General features: G+C 51.2%; 1 long non-coding RNA gene across 1 annotated transcript; it reads left to right on the forward strand.

Moving 5' to 3' along the window:
* The first annotated feature begins 446 nt into the window (after positions 1-446).
* LOC128776217 (uncharacterized) lies at positions 447-12805 on the forward strand. The gene is made up of 3 exons (XR_008421302.1): positions 447-554; positions 1783-2009; positions 12491-12805. It is a non-coding gene; the product is annotated as an uncharacterized LOC128776217 (long non-coding RNA).
* The last annotated feature ends 10155 nt before the right edge of the window (positions 12806-22960 follow it).

A 22960-nucleotide genomic window follows, 5' to 3' on the forward strand; every position in this document is an offset into this window, starting at 1 on the left:
TTTAAAACAAAGTTCTCTCCCACTCCCTCACCCAGGTCTAAAATTAAAATGCCAAAAATATTGCCAGGAAGAGAAATTTGGTGAAGATCAGGAAAGACTATAAATTGACTACAGACTCTACTGCAAGACTAGGATTTCTCTGGTTTATTAAAGCCCCAATATATAGGAGCTCCCAGTCATCTGAGGGGATTTTCTTTCAGGGGAAAGACCGCAAATAAACTGCACCGATATCTGTGTGGAAGCTCTTTTCAAAGACTTAATAATATCCCATTTTCTCAGAAAGAGACTTTTCCTTCTATTGAGTTTACTGCCTATCGAGTGCCTTCAGTAACAAGGAAAAAAATAAAAGGAATCATGGAGGATGATAATTTTTTTTTTTTCTCCCTCCACATCTCTTCGGCATGTTCTGGAATGTTTACTTATTGATTTTTGTTTGTTTGTTTGTTAGGCAGATTGGAGAGAACATGGTGAAATTATAAGAACACTGGAATTCCAATCAGAAGGCTTGGATTCAAGGCCAGCTATGCCAAACACTTCTGTGCAACCCTGGGCAAGTCACTTAACCTCTCTGTGCTTCAATGGGCTCTCCTGCAAAAAATGGGGATCTTATATGGAAAATGCCTTGACCGTTTTAAAGCATTTGTCCTGTTCTTTGAGAAGAGCCGTGAGACCTCTTCCTAATTTACCATCTCTTGGTGAGCAAGTTACTTTCCCTCCTTGGGGCCCCAGGTTCCTTGTGGATTGCATGAAAATATTAGACCGGTTTTCTTGCCAAGCCCACTCTCGTTATGAAATTCTAGGATACTCTGTAAACTATGTCAGATACACTGAAATTAGGTGCCAGCACCTTCTGACTGAAAGAAGGTATAAAGGGCGTGTGTCTAAAGGAAGAGGTCCCTCCTTACAGTTTTGATTCTCATGACGAGGGAAGCAAGGTGTTGGGAGTCGCCTACCTCCACAAAGGAATGGGCAAAGGAGGAGACCGCAAGCCAGGCTTTGCCCGGGGCAGGAAATGGTAAGGTGCCTCTGTCAGTGATGGCTCTTGGTGGTTTCTAGAAAGGAAAGGAAATATCAGTGGTGAAGCCATGGCCAGGTCATAGAGGAAGGAGCGGGGGATGGGGGCCGGGCAGCTGTCGTTACAGGAGTGTTTAGCTGTGACCTAAATAAGGTGTCCTTGGTACAGAGAGGGGGATGGAAAATTAGATATAGATACAGATACAGATATGCTACTTTGAATCAGGGCCAGAAACACATTTGTTCCTCTCCAGTTTAGAAACCATGCCCAAACTCTATACACCCAACTCAAAGCAGATGGCATAACTAAAGGTTGCTACTTCCCACCACAGGGCCTTTGCACTTGATGTCTACCCCCTCTTCCCCCCATCCTCCTATGCAAATCTCTCCCTCCATCACACTCAAAAAGCACTTCCCTAGAGAAATCCTCCCTACTAGGGCATTATCTGCAGCAGCCTCCTGCGCCCTCAGGCCCTCTGCCCTGCTTTATTGTTTTCACAGCACTTGTTACTACTGGAAATTGTTTCCTTTGTATACTGGACTGCTTGTTTATTTCCTGGCTCCCCTCCCTGGAGCCTCCCTAGAGCTCCCCTTGCTAATGTAAGCTTCCTGAGGGCAGAGAGGGCTGGGCTCTTTCATTCAGGTGGTTGTATCCAATGCACCAGAACAATGCTTGGTTGTGTAGGCTCCTAAAAAATGTTTGTTCAAAGACTTGAAAACAAAACAAGAACTCTACAGCCTTTTTTTTCCCCCTCTCTCCCCAGGAAGACTTTTGAAACAAACAGGCCAGCGTGTTCCTGAGAAGGAGGGTTTCAGGTCCAAATAATTAGCAGCGGAGGAAGTGAGAGGAGCGCGTCTGTGTCCTTCCACAAGCTCCAAGGTAGCCATGCTGATCGTTCTGCAGCTATTTTTACTTATCCTGCTTCTGAAAGAAATGTCCTCCTGCAGCGTGATAACCCTGCTCTCTAAGGGTGTGCCAGCCAAGGAGAAGGCAGGTGAGTGACAATGCCTGGAACTTGTATAGCCCTGAACCCAGTACCTTCACATCATTTCTCCATTTTATAAACGAAAATGACTTTGATGACTGAGCTCAACAAGATCGGGACTTGGGTCCACGTCCGCCCACAGCTGGCGCACCTGCCTTTGCATGTAAACATTCTACAGATGAAGCCTGGTGTGCTGGCTCCCCTGTGATAGGTCACATTTGACTGCCAGCTGGGCTGGCTGGCGGGGACTTGAGGCAGGGAGGCACTTAGGGCACCGGGCTTGAGGAAGCCTCACCCTCAGGGCATTTGCATGATTCTGAGTGAAGCCTCCAACCTTCCGCATCCCAGGTACCCTGCTTGTCCCCGCTAGTCCTGGCCCGGCTTGTTGGAGCTTTCTGCACGTTTTCTGTTCTTTTCTATCATGTCACAGGATACGTCTTTGTCTAGAAATGCCTTCAAAATAATTAGAGGGTAGTTGTATCTTGGGGAGGATTTGTCTCACTTAGCTTTCAACCTCCCTCCCTTCCTTCCTTCCACTTCTTGGCAACCTCTCCTCCAAAAGGCAACTGGAATTATTTTTTCAAAAGGACAGATTTGTCACTCTTCTAAGTGGAAACTCTTCAGAGACTCTTCTCATGGTCTGTATTTTTAAAAATAATAGGGGCGCCTGGGTGGCTCAGTCGGTTAAGCGTCCAGCTTCAGCTCAGGTCATGATCTGGTGGTTCATGGGTTTGAGCCCCACTTCGGGCTCTGTGGTGACAGCCCAGAGCCTGGAGCCTGCCTCAGATTCTGTGTTTCCCTCTTTCTCTGTCCCTCCCCTGCTCACGCTCTGTCCTCTCTCTCTCAAAAATAAATAAACGTTAAAAAATAATCATAATAAGGGGGCGCCTGGGTGGCTCAGTAGGTTAAGTGCTGGCTTCGGCTCAGGTCATTATTTCACGGTTTGTGGGTTTGAGCCCCATGTCTGGCTCTGTACTGACAGCTCGGGGCCTGGAGACTGCTTCGGATTCTGTGTCTCCCTTTTTTCTGCCTCTCCCCTGCTTGTGTACTCCCTTTCTTTCTCTCTCCCAGAAACAAACATTAACTTTTTTTTAATAATAGTAATAAAAGGCCTAAGCTCCTTGGCATGGCCTTTAAGACCTTTACGAGTTGGCACTGTGCTGCCTCATGAACCTTGTCATGTTTCCATGGCTTTGGACAGGCTGTGCCTTCTGTCCGAGGTAGCCTTCTCTGTCCTTCTGGACCAGAATCACGTACCCTTCAAAGCCTAATTCCAAGGTCACCCATGGTCAGGATGGCTCAAGAGTTAGAGCAAAGCCGCTATGAACCAGCTCACCACCGGCGGCCAGAGGGGTAGCCAGATCTAGGAGGTTAGTGCTAGGTAGAGGGCTCCCAGGGCTCCCTCCCTTCTCTCACTAATGCGGTACGTGCAGGGAGAGTCTGGGGGGTGCTAACTTTATAGCCGGGCTGAGTGACTCCAGCCTTTGAACGGACTTGTTTAGTGTGGATCCAAGTTGTTGGTAATGAAATGGAATCAGGTTCCCCAGTATCCTGGGGCCTCTCTGCCCACCCAGGGCCTATGTGCAGACTTTGCACTTTGGCATCAGACTTCCAGAACCGCCGAGGTCAGGCATGTGTGGCTTTCCAATGCAGGCCCTGCACAGCCTAGCCTTTTGCCTGGATCTCCTCTTCACCGCTTGTGGTCTCAGCTCTCACCCATCTGTTTTTCTTCCTCCTCTGTGTCTCACTTTTCTGTCTTTGCACGATCTTGAGAAGCCAGCCAAAGTCAGGCTGACATTTTGGCCGGGTCTCCCCAAGGAGCTCAGATCTGAAGTCTTTATTCCTGGAAAGAAAGCTAATGCATGTGTGTATGCGCTGGTTTGGGAGAGGCTTAGAGAAGCATGCTGTGAGAAGAACTAAAGCGATAGATAGATAGACAGATAAGTAAGTAAGTGCTAGGCACTCTGGAGTAGCTGTGCTGAGTGATTTTTCATACTTTTTCTCATTTAACCTTCTAGTCATGACTGCTACATGTCCCCTTTGAAGACGGTTCTGTTACCCATTTCCAAATGAGAAAATTGAGGCTCAGGGAGTTACAAAAGAGGCCCAAGGGCAAAGCACGAATGAAGAGGGCTCGTGTCCAGATTGGTCTTCCAGACTTCAGCTCGTAACTATTTGGGAGACCCCGAATAAGTCCCTTTCCGTCTCTGTGTCTCAGTTAAATTGCATCCGTGCCAGGGAAGTGAGGAGATCTACTCCTGCCTGCTTTACAAGATGTTTAGCATGGCTGAATGGGACACAGAAGGTGATGCGTTATGTAAGTTAGTAATCATGCTTATGGAAGGTGAAACCCCATGAGATCTGGGAGAGAACAGAATTAACACAAGACACTGGGAATGATTTATATGTTCCTCATGTAAAAAAAAAAAAAATTTTTTAATTTTTTTTTTTTTAACATTTATTTATTTTTGAGACAGAGAGAGACAGAACATGGACGGGGGAGGGGCAGAGAGAGAGGGAGACACAGAATTGGAAGCAGGCTCCAGGCTCTGGGCCATCAGCCCAGAGCCTGACGCGGGGCTCGAACTCACGGACCGCAAGATCGTGACCTGAGCCGAAGTCGGATGCTCAACCAACTGAGCCACCCAGGCGCCCCTAAAAAAATTTTTTTTAAATGTTTGTTTATTTTTGAGCGAGAGAGAGACAGAGTGTGAGCGGGAGAAGGGCAGAGAGAGAAGGAGACACAGAATCTGAAGCAGGTTCCAGGCTCTGAGCTGTCAGCACAGAGCCGGACATGGGGCTGGAACTCATGAACCACAAGATCATGACCTGATTCACAACTGGATGCTTAACTGACTGAGCCACCCCGGCACTCCTGTTCCCTGTTTTGACTGGAGCCTGTCTGTATCTTTTATTCTGAGAGATTCTCATCCTTCACAATCCAGGCTCTTTGGAGAGACTGTGGGACTTCATGCTTTTCAAAAGATGGTTTTATTTGGGCCTTCAAGATTCTGTCATAGGCGCCTGGGGCAGGGCACAGTGGCGACAGATGGGTAGTGGGGATAAGGTTTTAGTGGCAGTGGGGAGTGGGGATGGTAGTCCACAAGCCCTCCTCCTTCAGGAGCTACCCCGTTTTATCAGATTGTGCAAATTACATATCATTTGCATAAAAATCTAGCAAACATATGAGCTGTGGCTAACTACTCATCATAAAGTTTGTTGTCATGTAAATGTGTTTAAGCATTTCTATTTTGTCACTTCCTTTCTGTATTTTAGAGTCTGTGTGTTTTCAGGTGCCTTGGTTTTCACAGACCTTGCCGGTCCTATGCGCTTTGCCTTGAATGCCTGCATATACAACAGCCCTGGGTGGGATGTGCGAGGCTTTACTCTTTCTTCAGTTTTTGAGGTTGAGTTTTAGAGCCTTGGCCAGACAGATCAAAGTTCAAATCCTGCCTCTGCCACTTACTAGCTGTGTCTGGGGCAAATTGTTTAAGCCTCGTCTCATCTGTGAAATGGAGAGGGTAATGTTTATGCGTGGCTACATTTCAAAATCGGTGAGTTTTAATATAACGTGTAAGGTGCCTGGTTCATGTCTGCATTGTAGTAAGTGCTCAATAATTGTAGCTGTTTTTTATCATAGTTCCCCCCCCCCACCCCCGCCAACCTAGTTGGACTCACAGAGATGGCTCCCTGCAGGGTGGCCTTGTTGACAGTGTCTTTGTGAGAAGGAAGAATGGGCTGTAGAACTCATCATAATCCTGTCTCTTGAGTGGCTATGAAGAGGGTTTTGATGGAAGTCCAAGCAGTGGACAGGAGAGGACTGGGCTGCTGGTTAAACTCCAGGCCCTCAGCTCCCTCTCTCCTCCGGCTACCTTAAATCCCGGTATTCCACTGAGGGCCAGGCTGAGACCCAGAAGCACATGCACGAGGGCCCCCAAGTTCAGCCCCCAAGTGTAATTTCAGGACCCCTCGCAATACTCTCCTCCTGGGATGGGGGCCTGCTATGTTCCTCCTGCCCCAGATGCTGGGATTGGTAGGAGGAACCAAGGAAAGGGGCAGCATCACAGGAGGAGGAAAGAAAGAAGCTGCATGGTGGGGAGTGAACCAGACTAGGCAGAACCTAGAAAATAATCCTGAATCCTCCCTGCTGTAGGCCAACAGAGCAATTCACAGCACTCTTATGGGCCAGCAAAGTCTGCAGGCCCTGGGGGATCATCAGAAACCACCCTGGCCTATCTCCCTGGATCAGGCTGAAGCCCAGGCTGGTTAAAGAGCCCATCCAGGAATTGTGGGGTGGGGGTGAGGGGAGGTCTCATCCTAGATTCCTATTCTAGAATCACCTGAGCCATTGGTGGAAAATGCATGTTCCTGATCTCCAACCTAAAACCTACCCAATCACTGTTTTTAGGAGTATGAGGCTCAGGAACCTGTATTTCTTTAATTATTTTTGAGAGACACAGAGAGAGAACACGAACAGGGGAAGTGCAGAGAGGGAGGGAGACGCAGGATCCCAAGCAGATTCCACGCTGCCTGCGTGGAGCCTGACACAGGGCTGGATCCCACAAACCTTGAGATCGTGACCTGAGCCGAAATCAAGAGTCAAAAAGGCTTAACCCACTAAGCCACCGAGGTGCCCCAGGAACCTGTATTTTAAGCAGATAACCTGGAAATGTTTGAAGGTTAAGAATGGAAGGGTCTTAGAAAAGGATCTAGAAAAAAAACTCGGTTGATTTTAAACGTATGCAAATTAGATCAAGACAAGATGGGCAACAAAACATTTTGGTTTGACAAATGTGTATTGTATACCTAGCGTGTGCTAGGAACTCGTTCAGCCAGCAAGCTGCCTCCCAGTTTAGAGGGAAAGCTACTTTGTAAAGAGCTAGCAGCATGCATGTGCAATGTGCCAAAGAGGTGTCCAAGGGCTGGAACCTGGAACCAGGAAAGAGGAACCAGGAAGGAGGAGCCTGAAGTGGAACAGGGAAGCCTAGGCATTTTTCCATTTTTAAGGTCCAGTATTGTCCATAGAAGACAGACTATGCCCTAGCTTTCATTTCTCTTAAACCACAATGCAGGGAAGCCTCCCCTGCCTCTTGGACGTTATCCTTCTTGGAGATGATGAAAGGAGACGGACAACTGGTTCACTTCTATTTGCTCATCTGAAACTTGGGCTCCGTGTGGCTCTGCGTGCCTCATCTTGGCCAAAGTAAAGGAACTTTCTGCTTTACTCTTCTCCAGCAAAAACAGCAGTGAGTCAAAATAAACAACCTTTGGAATCCAAACGCTGGCTCCTCCTCCGGAAAGGCAAAATATTTCTCCTCTGTGTTGATGGAGGCCCGCAGGATGCGGGACACGGCTGTGTGCGCACGTTCAGCGCGCGCCCGCCCACCTGCGCACAGGACCGGGCAGTGACCGGGTGGGACCATCGTGGTGCACGGAGGTGCTGGCTGCAGCGGCGGGGGAGGGGGGCATCACTTTGGGATGTTTTAACGGGATAGTTTTTAAAAGTCTGGTTAAGTGAAGTTGACTTTGTGCGGCTCACAGGCCTTCGTCCCGCTAGCGGGCCGCCTCCGCCCCCTCGCGGTGTCCGCTCTCCCTCCGGGCTCCTCAGCGCTTGACCTCCAGCCGCCCCAGGCCTCGGCGCACCCCTGTGCCACGCGCGGCCCCTTCCTCCAAGCCCTGCTGACCTCTAGTGGTCACCACGTGGAACTGAACAGGACGCCGGGCCAGAGTGGGAAGCAAGGTCTGTCTCACCTGCGCGGTCCTCGCCTGCCCTGTTTGCATATTAGAATCACCTGGAGCTTTGAAAACACGCCCTCCCCCACCCCCCGCCCCCTGTCCAGGCCCCACCGCAGGGCAGTCAAGTCAAAGGCTCCCACGGTGGGACGTTGGCATCGGTATTTTGTTAAGCCCCCCAGGTAATTGTGCCATGCAGCTGCCACGACTGACAGCTCTTGCTGTCCAAAGCAGGCATTTGCCCACGTCTGATGCGCTCGTGGGAGAGTCGGCGGAGGTGATGTGAGTGTGTGAATATGGCTGAGTATGTCTGTCCTCATGTGGGCCCCAGTCCAGTGTCTGGGCACCACTGTCTTGGCTTTTGGACCCACCAATAGCATGTGTTTGACGCTGTGTCTGCCTCAGGTGTGGCTGTAAGGGGGTCCTGAGCTTCAGCAGGTGGCTGAATGGGGGAAGGAAGGGAGCTGCGATGGAACTCACGCCCTAGGCACAGATTCAAGAAGCAAAGGGTCCTGCCAATATCTTGTGTCCTTAAGGCTCCAAGCAGCTGGTTTTACAGCCCCTTTCCCCTGTTCCCACTGGTCACATTCTTTGTTCCTGGGAAGTTCTTCCTGTTGTCTCTCACTCGAGTCCCTCTCAAGAAGAGTCTAGATTTTTTTAAAGCTTTTATTTACTCATTTAAGTAATCTGTACACCCATCATAGGGCTCAAACCCAGGACCTCAAGATCAAGAGTGGGACACTCTTCCCACTCAGCCACCCAGGTGCCCCGAGAAGAGTCTAGGCTGAACGAGTGCCGGCTCGCCCCTCAGCTCTGGTCGCAGGTAGGATTGGTCACCCTGCCTGGGGCTGCAGTCCCCAAGGCTGCCTGGAGGGGCTGGGCTGTCTCCTTCAGGTGCAGGACCCCATCAGGCATCGATGGAATGGGTTGGAAGGGAGAAGAGCCAGAGACAGCACAATTAAATTAATTTCCAGCAGCTGCGTGGGATTAAAATTACCCACTTCTCCCCGGTCTCTGTCTAATGTTCCTGAAAACAATCTCCTGATCCTCTCCTTCTACATGTTTCTCTTCCCTCATGGTCACAGCTTTTGGTAAATTTATTCCCGATTGCTGTGCCTTTCGTTACCCTCAGCTCGTTGGCTGGGGGAGAGCACAGCCCTGGAGAGACGGACCCCACATCTGAGCAGCCTGACCCTCTCCCTGCCAGACTTGCTGAGGGGGCTGGGCAGGGCCAACCTCAGGGAGCAGCACGGCCCTCAGCAGTGGGACGGGCTGTCAGGGTGCCTCAGCCCTCACGGGGTCCCCAGGTGACCTGGAGCCTTGCGCTCCCCATGCGGGCCCTCCCAGGGGGCAGAGGAAAGGCAATACTGTAGGTTACAGTGGGAGCCAGACTTGGGGGCGAGGATGCAGGCTCAAAGCCTGTGCTTCCCGTAGCCAGCATGTCTGTTCCCCGAGCCTTCGTCTTGCCTTCTGTGAAATGGGGAAGAGGTGGTCTATCATACAGGTTGTCATGAAGACTAGGTGAGATGATGTACAGAAAAAATATCTCCACAACACACAGATGATGGGTAGACCCTCCCATGGTAGGTGATCATCCGTAACGTTACCGAGGACAGTAAGAGCACTGACTGAGTGCACGTTACCGGATGACGGACAGGATGACGTTTTAAGCATCCTTCACCTGTTATGTAATTATCACGCCAATGCTCCGAGGTGAATCTTTTTATCGTCCCCACTTACAAATGGGAACATGAGGTAGACAGATATCAGGGGACGTGTCCAAGGACATCTGGAAAGTAAAAAATGAGCTCTGGGGGCACCTGGGTGACCCAGTCAATTGAGCATCCAACTTTGGCTCAGGTCATGGTCTTGTGGTTCATGTGTTCGAGCCCTGCATCAGCCTCTGTGCTGACAGTGCAGGGCCTGCTTGGGACTCTCTCTCTCTCTCTCTCTCTCTCTCTCTCCCCCCCACCTCTCTCTCTCTGCTCCTCCCCCACTTGCGAACGCATGCTTGTGCTCTGTCTCTAAATAAATAAACAAACAAACAAACTTAAAAAAACAAGTGATCTCTGGAAATCTGGTGCCGTGTCCTCAGAGAATGTACCGCAGGGCTGAGCACATACTAACTTAGGCATGGTGTTCGCTTAACGTCTGTGATGTGGGAACATATGCACATCTTTGCACGTTGTCACCGTGTAGTCCCAGGCCCCACGTGTCCCCTCCTGGAAGAGTTTTCCCAAAGGGGCCACCTCTTAGAGAAGCAAAAGAGAAACAAACTAATCTCTGGAACTAGTAGCGAAAACCAGCAGGAAGGCAAGCCGGGTGCCTTTGGACAGAGAGATTCCCAGGGAAGCAGCCGGGCCCACAGGGTGGGGCAGTCGGTCACCCACACCTCGAGTTTTGAAGAGGCTCATGGGAATGGGAACAGGCTTGCTATGACACTGCCGTCTCCTGGATGAGCCCGTTTCTTTCTGGGGCCTTTGGGGCCCCTCCCTGGGAGCATGGGGGGCCACTCTCCACGCCGGAGTCCGCTCATCCCAAAACCTCACCTGCCCACGATGGCAGTGATGCTTTGTACATAGGTGACACTGAATGGAATTTAATTTTGAGTTCTCCTCCTCCCTGATCTGCTGAGGGGACCTGGGGGTGGGGACCGAGACTTGCGTCTGCCCTTTCCTGGCTGTATGACTGTGGCCACGGTACCACCCCTGCAGTCATCTCTAAGGTCTCATCCGGTTTCAGTCTGGTTGGTCTCTGTCGGCTGTGGCCCACCATGGTCACTGCACTGGGACCGTGTGTCGTCACGGCAGAGGAAATGGGTGAATGAGGGCAAATGTCATCCTGGCTGTGCCACTGCGCACGTGGCTTTATTTCAGGGTCAGAATCAGGATTCAGGGGCAGTGTGGTTGTGACGTGGGGAGTGGTCCATGCTCCCAAATGCCTCAAAGGGATAAGAGGAAAAGCCGGAGCGAAGAAGAGGCACGGCCAGAGAACCGGCCCAGTCCCAGCTGTCCCCTGGCATAGCACATGCTTTGCACCAGCTCCTGGCTGAGGCTCGTAGAGAGGCTAACTCATTTAGGCCTTGAAACAACCCTCCCAGGGTGGCTACTATTATCCCCATTTTACAGATGAAGACACTGAGCCATGAACACGTCACACAGCTGGCAGCTGGCAAGAGTAGCATTTGAAACTGGAGGTCTAGCTCCAGTGTTCACTATTCTCACCTTTATATTCTATTGTTTTCCAAGGAGTGTCCCCATCCAGGTCTAGAGACTCATTTGGGAAAGGGTGGATCCCGCACTGAAACACTGCCCAGGCAGCCCCTCCATTTCAGAGGAAGGCCCTGGTGGGGCAGACAGGGGCGGCCTCACAGCTGGCGGGAAGACCTGCTTGTTGGATGCTGGGGACCTGGCAGAGAACTTCTCCCCTAGTTTGGACCTGCTGGCAGCCCTCCCTCCCCCACCCAGTCCCCAGGCATTAGGGTTGCACCTCCGCATCCAGGTGATAAGGAGCAGGGAGGTGCTTTGTCCTTGGAGGAGATGGCTTTCTCCAACGGAGCCCTTGAAATGCAGTCTCTCCCATCCTCCTGAGGTGTCACCTCTGGCTCCTGCAGACCAACCCCCCACCACCCCATGCCCACGCTCCACGGCGCGAGGCCTGGTGAAGCCTGGGCAGCACGACGCCTGCTCATCACAGGGTGACGCCGGGCACGGGCACAGGCGGCACTTGCCAATTTCTGCTAAGAACACTGGCTGGAGGGGGCGCCTGGGTGGCTCGGTCAGTTAAGCATCCGACTTCGGCTCAGGTCATGATCTCATGGTCCATGAGTTTGAGCCCCGCGTCGGGCTCTGTGCTGATTGCTCAGAGCCTGGAGCCTGTTTCAGATTCTGTGTCTCTCTCTCTCTCTCTGCCCCTCCCCTGTTCACGCTCTGTCTCTTTCTGTCTCAAAAATAAATAAACATTAAAAAAATTAAAAAAAAAAAAAAAAAGAACACTGGCTGGAGATAGAAGTGGGACCTGAACGCCCAGGGCGGGATTGGAGCAGGGGAGCAGGTGGCCAGGTGCACGGAGGCGGGAGAGCCCAAGCGTGGCCCCCACCCCAGCGGCAGCCGGCCCCAGGCCTTGCGTGGTGCCTCTCATCACAGAGGTAGAAAGTAAGAGGGGGAAGGATGAACGTGAAAACAACCCAAAAGAGAGCGGAGAGGAAGATGAGTGGAAACTCCTAGCTGATGCAAATATTGACATAACCATTACGAGAGTAAATAAAACTCCCATTTCTGTTATGCAAGTGCTATATTCTTTGAATACTTCTGTCTTGAGGAATTTTTTATTTCGCCATAGAAGAAAAATGTTTTCATATTCTCTCCCGCCGCTCAGACCCAGAACCCAGCAAGGCCCTGTGCCCCCGAGAGCCATAATATTATTTGTTAACATTTTTATGATGCCAAATGGTCTGTAGGAGAACGGGCGCCATTCTTTAGCTGGGAAACCATATGGCAGGACGAGTAATAAATAAGGTATTGTGATAGTTAATGAACCTAATTGCCAGCAAAGGCTTTAATACGGAGACTGTGCTGCTGAGAATTTAGCACCACATTAGGGATGCTGCGGAGCTCCCCTGACTTCTGAGGCTTAATTTAAGTTCTATATTGCAAACTCCAGAAAATAATTCCAAACCCTCCTGCTGGAAAAGCAACCTGCTGGTAGACTGTGATTATACCGAATTACTAAAATCGCAATCAATTTTATACACACAGTTAACCCTTGCCAGGGAGGACTCCGGGAGAGGAGAGGGAAGAACACTGAAGCCATCCTACCTGTGGCCGTGGACCGCAGAGGACAACCCGAGGAGGTCAAGGGGTGGTGCCCAGAAGGGATCCGGAGCCAGGGGTCCTGCTCTGCAAGGAGAAGAAGTCGGGGTCATAGTGAGAGAAGGCTCTGAGCACAGGCTTAGCCCGTTGGCCTTCCCTCGTCCTGCAGGGTCCCCTGAGCTATGGGATAAGAAGACAGAGGGTGTTGGAGAGAGGGATTTGTGCTCACCCAAGCAGCAGGCATCCCTGGCAGGAAAAGAAACCGAGCAACTTACTCCATAAGTCAAGGTTATTAACTAGAGAAGATCAGATCGTGGCAGTCAAATAACCTTGCACTGTGTAAAATGTAAATGCTGAACAGCTGCCTCTGAACTATCAGTGGTGTCTGGAAGTTTCCCTGGGCAAGAGAAGCACACCACAACAGGGGGGAGAGGTGCCAGGGGGAAGGTGTTTCTGCCCACCTCTTCTCGGAGCTTGCAGTGGCTTCTCTTACCCTTCAGCCCTGGCCAAGACGGATGAGAACGGCTGGCCGTGGAAAGAGCCTCCTGGGAGGAGGCAGTGCTCCCGGGCTGGGGAACTCTCCGAAGAGGCACAGACCCCCGCCCAGAGCGCCTCTCGTCCCATGGTGAAGTCCAGGCTGTGGCTTGGAGAGCTCAGAAATGTCCTTTCCAGAAGAGCACTCTGAAGGAGATGGAAAACCTCACGAGGCCTGGGCTCAGCCCTCCTGCATTCAGAGGCGAGTAGGGCAGGTTGAGAGTGGGGAGTGGGTATTGGAAACAAGGAATCTTTCCATAAGTCAGGAAGACACTGGAAGCAGCTCAGGCCTGAGAATCCAGCAAAGTCAAAAATGTGCAGAGAACAGAGAGCAGGCAGGAAGCAGAGGAAGGTATAGAGGGAGGCCCTGACCCAAGATGGGAGACCCTGCAAGGGGTGACCATGTACGGCCATATGGCTCCTTTCCAGAGATTTCAGGACAAATTCCAGAGATTTCAGCCCTTTCGCTGCTGTGCACTGGGGCCAGCCCAGCCTCATTTGGGATTTGGGGTAGACTCTGAGGTCCCAGCCATAGGGTTTACAGGACAGAGGCATCATGAGGCCTGGCATGGGAAGTTCTGTGCATATTGCAGAGTCTGAAGCCAGGGGTAGGATGGACGATGAGGCACCCCTATAGGTGTGAAGCTTCTTACAGGCAGGAAACCTATCTGATCTTATCTCGCTGATCTGATCTAGCCTGTTTGCACTCAGGAACTTGAATGAGATGGATATCAGAAGAGTCAACTCCACAGATGACCAGGAGAGGAAGCACGTCAGCCTCTGGGTCGACCCAAGCCAGCAGGCAGTCAGTGTGGGTGACGGTTCCCCCAGGCAGAGGGCGGGATCGCCATGGTCTGCTGGGGGCGTAGGGGCCAGTCTCCCGCCCGGCCCCATTCCTGCTGCAGGACCGTCCCTGCCGCCCTGTACTCATCTCCAGGCTCTGATGCTCACATGTGGCTGTGGTCCTGAAGTGGATGCTGTCATACACCTTGTCTGTCAGTCCTGCCTCCACAGCTCAGTGACAGGAGAAGCTGAGACCCCAAAGGTTTTTCCAGCCCCTGGGAGAGGAGGAAGGGCCACAGGACCCCCACAGGCCCTCTTGGACTCTGATGAATCTGAGAATCAACAGCAAACCACAGATGCAGAAGCCCACACCCCAGAAACTCTGATCCAACAGATCCAAGGCATCCCCGTGGTCCATGCAGTTTACTTATTGATTCATTTCTAATTTTTTTAATGTTTATTTAGTTGTGAGAGACAGAGAGGGACAGAGCACAAGCAGGGGAGGGGCAGAAAAAGAGAGAGGGAGCCACAGAATCCAAAGCAGACTCCAGGCTCTGAGCTGTCAGCACAGAGCCTGACGCGGGGCTCAAACCTATGAACCGTGAGATCATGACCTGAGTCGGAGTTGGACACTTAACTGACTGAGCCACCCAGGTGCCCCGTCATGCAGTTTGTTTAAAGTTGTAAAGGTGGTCCTGATGGGGAATCAGATAGAGAACTAGTTCCCTGGGGAGTTGCATACCCCATCCTGGCCCCAACTCTAACCTCCCCACTCTGCTCCAGACTGTGGAAGGAGACATACCTATAGTCTCCCTGGTAAGCAGGTGAGAGAACACTGAGATTCTTGGTTAATCTACAAGCAAGATGAAGAGGCAAAAGGGAGGCATTTTCAGCTCTAGCTGGTTAACCCCTGGGTCAAGGGCATAGGCAAAATTTGAATTTCCGCCTATGACAGCCTTTCCAGATTAGACAGATTCACATCTGGAGGGAGAGGGATGAATCAAATGGCCTTTAGATCTTTGGCTTTTGTGGGGTGCCTGGGTGGCTCAGTTGGCTAAGCGTCTGACTCTTGGTTTCAGCTCAGGTCATGATCTCACAGCTTCATGGGTTCAAGCCCTGCGTCAGGCTCTGTGCTGGCAGCATGGGACCTGCTTGGAATTCTCTCTCTGCCCATCCCCCCACCCACACTGTGTCTGTCTCTCTCAAAATAAGTAAACTTAAAAAAAAAAAAGATCTTTGGCTTCTGTAACCTTGTAAGTATTTTCCATATTTTATAGATGAGGAAAGTGGAGTCCAGAAAATTCTATGAGCCTTAGATGGGCAGCATATTAGGACTTACCAGAATCCAGGTGTCTTAGTTCTAAGTATGTGCTCTTTCTAGAACAGTCAGCTTTTTCTTCCTTCCAGTTGTGTGATCTAGCCCCTGGAAAGAAGAAACAAGAACAAAAGAAAATCCAGGATTCATATTTGTGCATCAGATAGGAGAGAGACGGAGGGACCCCTGAGGAAGTTTTTGGTTCTGAGCGTGTAAGATGCTGCTGGAGGGGGTCATCTATTTAGAGAGATTCTTAGAAAAGTATAAAGCCACATATTAAATATGCAAGTTAGGGGTGCCTGGGTGGCTCAATTGGTTGAGCATCCAACTCTTGATTTCAGCTCAGGTCATGATCCCAGGGTCTTGGGACTGAGCCCCATGTTGGGCCCTGTGCTGACAGCATGGAGCCTGCTTGGGATTCTCTCCCTCTCTTTCTGCCCCTACCCCGCTTGCACTCATAAACAAACAAACAAACAAACAAATAAATAAGCAAACAAGTTAATCTGAGCACAAGGGTCATGGAATGAAGGACCTAACCAGGGGATGCTTCCTGGAAGGGGCATCAAAGGGGCATCAAAGTGATAGGTGCTCACTATTCCCTGTGAATTGATCACCCAGCTCTGTGCTAAAGGCTTTGGGAACATCCAGGAAGGTCAAAGACATTGTGTCTGTCTGAATGGAGCTTCCGGTCGAGGTGGGGAGGCAGCCACATGCACAGAAAAGGCCTGGGGATGCCACAGCCAGCAGGCCCCCATCCCAGCTGTGGGACCCGGACACGCAGGGCTGTGGGTTCCCAGTGATCCCTCACGTTTTCTAGATTCTGAGAAGTGGGGAAAGTTTGACCAAGTCAGATCAAGACTCCTTGTGGCAAAGGGGGCTCCCTGGGGATCCTGAGCAGAGAGGTCAAGGTGGGGGTTGTTGAGGTGCAGCTGGGCGTGGGCTCTTGAGCTGGCTTCCCCAGGCCACTGGGGCCTGTGGGCTGAGACAGTGGCCTCCCCTTCCCCAGGGAAGGTGGTGGGAACCCAGTGCTGCTCCGCGGCCGTGTCAGGTCCAGCAAGTGCCGAGATGAAAGGCTACCGGGTGTGAATTTAACGCCGTACATAAATACGCTCTGCAATCACGGAGGAGGCTTTCTGCTCAAAGGAGACCCACCGAATATTTTACAGCGATGCAGATCAAATGAAAAAAAGGAGGATAAATACAAGGGAAGATAATTATTTGATGGAGTTCTCTTAGAATCCGCCACAGCAGGGAACACTTACAGAGAATATATAAGACTGCAGAGACCCCGCTCTCGGAGCATCGGGCCAGCCTGTAAATCGTCAGACGCGCGGACGCGAGGAGAGGCACGAGGGAGACGCGGGCGGCCGCCTTGCCGTCGCCCCGGGTCCCGCACCCCACCTTGCCGGCAGCGGCCCCGGGCACCAGCCACAGCGCCATCCTGCAGAAGGGAGATGCCGCCTCGTAAATGTCTCCGGAGAATTACGACCGTACCGCTACAGTAGAAAGACGGCGCCGTTTATCTCCGCGCCATCTGCACAGGCTCATTTGTGGCTCCCGAGGCAGGCGTGCACGCACCCGGCAAGTTTGCGACTCTCCCGCGCGCCGAGAATTTTCTTCGCCAGGATGCTGCGGGGCTGGGGGTGCCCGCTACTCTCGTGGCTCCGGGTGGTCAGCAGGAGAGGCCGGGCCGGCTGGGTGCGGGAGCCAGGCCCGGAGCTGGGGTGGGGTGGGGTGGGGGGCAGGGGGTGCAGGGACCAGGGCCCTCCTGTGCGCGCTCGCAGGGCCCGGCTCATGGTTCGGCCACTCAGTCACGACTCCACACGGGGCGGCTGCACCTGCCGGGCGCTGGCGTGGCCATCAGGGAGACACGCATAGTTTGCTTGCACTCCCTGCAGGTTTTAATTCCGGTGTCGTGTTCTCAGTGAGGCCCTTCGGGTGGCCCCCATCTAAAACCGCTGCAACCCCCTTTCGGTAGCAGATGCTGTCCTGCTCCGTCAGTATCCTCTCAGATCCCTCAGGGTGTCGGTGTGCGCGGCTGCCCGGGGTGTGGCCATCCCCAGCAGCTAACAACCGTGTCTGGTTTTAGGAGGCCTGCCTTCCAGCTGCCTGCAGGAGCCTCCTTTATGGGGCGTGGGGTGGGGATGTGCCGAAGGTATCGCCCCACTCTCGTCCCCAGTGTGTGTGGAGGGGGGGGGGGGCGGGGCGGGTGGGACGTAGCCACTGACTGATGGATACAAACCTATAAACACTCCAGCTCCCTTGCCCCCAGTGGCTACGACTGCGCTGTGATATTTTGGTGTTGCTGAAACATAAAATATTGAGGAAGGGGGTAGGTGGTTCTAAAACTGGGAATATATCCTGCTGCATTGCCCAGGGTCTGATTGAGTTCATTCGTTCGTTTGTTCTTTTCTTTTTAAATTTTTTTAAAGTTTAGCATTAATTTTTTTTAAGTTTGTTTGTTTGTTTATTTATTTATTTATTTATTTTGAGAGAGAGAGCACAAGTGGACCAGGGGCAGAGAGACCTAGAGAGAATCCCAAGCAGGCTTCACGCCCTCAGGGTAGAGCCCGGTGTGGGGCTCAAACTCACATGACCTCACTGTGAGGTCATGACCTGCGCTGAAGTGGGCCGCTTAACCAACTGAGCCACCCGGGTGCCCCTTAACTTTTTTTAATGTTTATTTATTCTTGAGAGAGAAAGAGAAAGACAGAGCATGAGCAGGGGAGAGACAGAGAAAGAGGGAGACACAGAATCCGAAGCAGGATCCAGGCTCTGAGCTGTCAGCACAGAGCCTGACACGGGGCTCGAACTCACGGACCGCGAGATCATGACCTGAGCCGAAGTTGGACGCTTAACCGACTGAACCCCCCAGGTGCCCCTGATGGAGCTCAGTCCAATGACAGGCTGGGGTGGCGCAGCTAAAAGTTGGAGGCTGGATGGGCGGGGGGACAGGTGTGGCAGGATGGGGCCACAGTTTCTGCTTGGACCCGTCCGTTGTCACATCTACCTGGCTACCCTGGCAGTTCTTGTCATGTTTTGGCACAGCAGTGCCCAAGCCCACGGACACCGAGTTAGAAGGCTTGAGACTCCTCCCTTTTCTTTTCTTCTCTCTAGGCTCCCCTGCCAATACTGGAATGAAAACCTGTCTCTCCTCCCTCTGCGCCTGCCCTCCTCTCTCCTCCACACCCAGCTGGGGAACCTCAACTTTGCCTATAAAACCCCCACCTTCACTGCCTCTCAGAAGAAAGAAGCACTGTTCTGTTACACACTTTGCTTGGGGACTCCGTGGAGACAGCCGCACCACTGGTGACGAGTGCAAGCTGGGGAAATAGGGAACAGAGCGTGAGGAAGCTTGGCCAGGCTTTCCTCAGTGGGTAGCACAGATATGGGGATGGTGTGAACCGGGGGCCGGACCTGGGCAGAGCTGCAGCCTCGGAGCCCAGCGAGGGGGTCCCTGGAGTCCTGGGCTGATTGGACAGCCTGGGTGATGAGCCAGGAGCTCTGAAAGTGGCACTGGAGAGGAGGGAATTGCTGATGGATATTCAGGAAGTTCAATCAACAGAATGTGGTGGCTGATGGGGGGGGGGGTGGGAGGGACGGGGAGGAAACATCCCTGAGGAGAGCAGGTGCCTATGGGAAGGAGAAATGAAGGACGGAGACTGAGAAAGGGGGATAGGCAGGGAATGGAGAGGGCAAGGAGCTGTTTAAAGAGTTTTTTAATTTTGTATTTACTTTTGAGAGAGAGCACAAGCAGGGGAGGGGCAGAGAGAGACGGGGGGGGGGCGATAGAGGATCTGAAGTAGGCTCTGTGCTCATAGCAGACAGCTCGATGTGGGGCTTGAACTCACAAACTGTGAGATCGTGACCTGAGCCGAGGTTGGATGCTCACTTAACCGACTGAGCCGCCCAGGTGCCCCTGTTAAAAGGATTATAGAAAGACACAGAATGATAGGGACGAAGAGATGAAAAAGCAGCCAGAGAGTCAATGAAACTCCTAGTGAGACTTCCTTTCTTGTAACTTCTTATTTTGAGCTAATTTTAGACTTACAGAAAAGCTGGGAAAAAAATAGGACAGAGAATGCCCACGTACCGCTCACCCTACGGTTACCAGTTTACATAACCATGACAGTCATCAACACGGGGACGTTCATCCTGGAACGGTGCTATTAACCGAACAACATTTTATTCTAATCTCGCCAGTTCCCCTAGGTATCCGGAGAGGGATCAGGGATCGGCATAAACGTGCAGACCCAGAGGGAGAATGGGGTTAGACAGAGGTGCCCAAGTCGCTCTTCCTGGAGAAAGTTTACATGTGTCTGTCAGAGCCTGAGGCAAGGACTATTTTAGGGACATGAATTAGGTGCCTCCTAAGAGGCTATTATTTAATAAATGAATGGATTCCGGTGCCCAGGGCACAGACCAAAGTCCTTGCAACCAGTGTCCGCATACAACCAACCACAGTCTTTGATCTTTTCTCAGCTTCCAAGGTGTCTAGAATCTGCCACTTACACCAACAGACATTTTAAAGGGGCCTAATACCACGGGCTTCTTCCAATGTGAGGTTCTGACCTTCGTCCTCCAGAGAGAGGGACCTCTATTAATGCCTCTGGTAATGCTGTTTTTCCTTCAATGCTTCCCTTTCCGGCATAGTCACGGCAGCCAGTAGCTCGACCCAGCTCCCTTTGAATTTACAATCTAGAAGTTTAGGGGAGGTTTGTTATTGATCTGCAAGAAGGAAAGAAGGCTTTTTACCCATAACTGGGGTCCTGAGCAAATTTGTCCCTTTAACTTGGGAGGCAGGCAGCTTAGGGTTGGTGGACTGCCGGTCACCAGACGGGTCATTAACTTCTCCCCTCCTGGGCTCATCTAGCATGGAGGGAAGCCAGCCCCGGCAGCAAGCACTGGGGCTCATAGTACCCGCTTCTCAGGCCAACTCCAATAGCCTGTAGAACAGCCCCATGGCAAGCCAGCCTGCCTCCATAACAATGACCCATTTGGAGTCTTCTTTAACAAGGCCTGTTTTTATAGTTTTGTTTTATCGAGGGGGACAGATCTGCCATTTTTTTTCCTTATTGACTTCCTTATTTTTACCCCAAGTGATCTGGAAAAACTTAGAGGATCTTAAAGGCCAATGGCAGCCCTTAGGGGGCGGTGCCAGAGGAAGAGGATTGTAAAACTTGGATTAATGGCAGCTAACAGGATGAAACTGTCACATGTCCCCAGCACCAAAGGACTAGGACTTCCAGGCCAATATTGATGGCCCTTGTTGGAACCCCAGGCCATCTCAGAACATTCTTTCTTTATTCCTTTCTCTCTCTCTCTTCTTTTCCTTTTCTTTCTTTCTTTCTTTCTTTCTTTCTTTCTTTCTGGTGCAGAAGAGAGGGAGGGAAGGGATAGGCAACACCCACTAGTTGAGGAATATTTAGACAAACTTAGGTAAAATTTCATCTCACATGGGTCTCCTGGGGGGCTCAGTCGGTTGAGCATCTGACTTCAGCTCAGGTCATGATCTCACAGTTCGTGAGTTCAAGCCCCGCATCAGGCTCTGTGCTGACAACTCAGAGCCTGGAGCCTGCTCCAGATTCTGTGTCCCTCTCTCTGCCCTTACCCCATTCATGCTCTGTCTCTCCCTCTCCCTCAAAAATTAAAAAAAAAAAACATTAAAATTTTTTTTCATCTCACACATCTTCCAACACGAGGAGTGCGCCCTATATGATACCCTCTCACCCCAGCCCTTGAAGGCCTTCCCTTGGATCCCAGACATCTCTGATCTTTCTCCCAACCTGGTGGAGAGAGATGCAAGGGATTAACAAACCAGAGAGAATTAAAGAACGGAAGCAACTTTTTTCAGAAATTTTATGTTCCTGTGTTGGACTCAACCCCCCCAAATAATCAAACACTGATCAACTTGCCTCTTTTCCCCTAATAATAAGGATGAGAAAGAGCTGACTTATATGGAAACAGAAGGAACTCCATTTAGCTATTGTGCCCAGCACAGTGCTTGGCACTTAGTAGGTGCTCAAAAATATATGTTAGCTGAAGGAGTGAGTAGTAGATACAGGAGAAAACTTCATTTTTTTTTTCTCATTTTAGAGAGAGAGAGAGAGAGAGAGAGTGTGTGTGTGTGTGTGTGTGTGTGTGTGTGTGCATGAGTGGGGGAGAGGAACAGAGAGAGGGAGAGAGAAAATCCTAAGCAGGCTCCACACTCAGCACTGAGCCCAGCATTTCATGACCTGAGCCAAAATCAAGAGTCAGATGCTCAATCTACTGAGCTACCCAGGTGCCCCCAGAGGAAACTTTAATAGCTGGGTAATATTGTGGAAGGACCACCGGAGTTAGGACTGGGTTCACACTCTTGATCTGCTCCTTCCGTGAGCCCGTGACCGAGTCAACGGACCTCATTCAGCCTTGGGTTTTCTCACTAATAGAAACAAAGATGAACAGCTGTACTCCAGTGCTGTGGTGGAAAGCAATGAGTGCTCGACACTGGCTAGCACAGTGCCTGGCGTGAAGTAGACGATAAATAGTGGTCACTTTTACGATTGCTTTTAGTAATTTGAACTGCTCAGACTCAGAAGGTTGTGGAGAACATTAGCAAAGGAGATGGACAGTTTAACTTGGAGGATTATTTGAGGACAGTCCTACCCAGAGGCAGGAGGAGGGAAAGGTGAAGACTTAAGGCACAAGCCAGCCTGGGGATCGAGGATTCTGGACCCCCTCTGTCTGTGAGGTGTGGTTGTTTCCTGATGCCTGCGGACGCCGGGTGCTCAAGTGTCAGATGAGCAGACTTGGCAGAGAATTCTAGATGTGGGGTCTGCACCTGCTTCTCTCTTCCTCTCTCTCATTGTCTCTCTCACGAGCATGTGAAGAGAACCACACAGGACCACACCCGTTATCAACAGATACTCAGCAGCCAGCGTGGTTTCTAGTAAGAGATATGGGCTGACCCAGGTGCCCAAACACACTTTTCTTCCCAAGTACCCAGAGAGTAATAACTTAGCAGCCAAAGCATGTGTCCCCTCCCTTTAAAAAAGGTATATGGGGAGAGAAAGACAGATACCATATGTTTTCACTCTTATGTGGATCCTGAGAAACTTAACAGAAACCCATGGGGGAGGGGAAGGAAAAAAAAATGAGGTTAGAGTGGGAGAGAGCCAAAGCATAAGAGACTCTTAAAAACTGAGAACAAACTGAGGGTTGATGGGGGGGTGGGAGGGAGGGAAGGGTAGGTGATGGGCATTGAAGAAGGCACCTTTTGGGATGAGCACTGGGTGTTGTATGGAAACCAATTTGACAATAAATTTCATATATTAAAAAATTAATTAATTAATTAGTTAATTAATAAGGTATATGGGGGTGCCTGTGTGGCTCAGTTGGATGAGCGCTCAACATCAGCTCAGGTCACGACCTTATAGTTTGTGAGTTCGAGTCCCGCATCGGGCTCCCTGCTGACAGCACAGAGCCCGCTTCAGATCTTCTGTTGCCCTCTCTCTTTGTCCCTCTCCTGCTCCCGCTCTCTCTCTCGAAAATAAATAAAACAGTTAAAACAATTAAAAAGTATACACACACATATATAGCTGGCACCCTGAACCCTTGCTGCTGCTGAGGAAGGTGAAGACAAGGGTGTTTCCCCCAAGGGCAGGCAAGATGGGAATCTGCAGCTGGTTGCATTGGGGACTGTGTGTCTGGAACCAGCCACACGGACCACAGACAAGAGGCCTCTCTCCCGGGACAACCCCACGACCACAAATGTTTTCCCGAGCAGGAGACCATCGGCGTCA

Source organism: Panthera pardus, unplaced genomic scaffold, assembly GCF_024362965.1.
Source record: "Panthera pardus isolate Hobbes unplaced genomic scaffold, ASM2436296v1 HiC_scaffold_12, whole genome shotgun sequence".
Taxonomy (NCBI): Eukaryota; Metazoa; Chordata; class Mammalia; order Carnivora; family Felidae; genus Panthera; species Panthera pardus.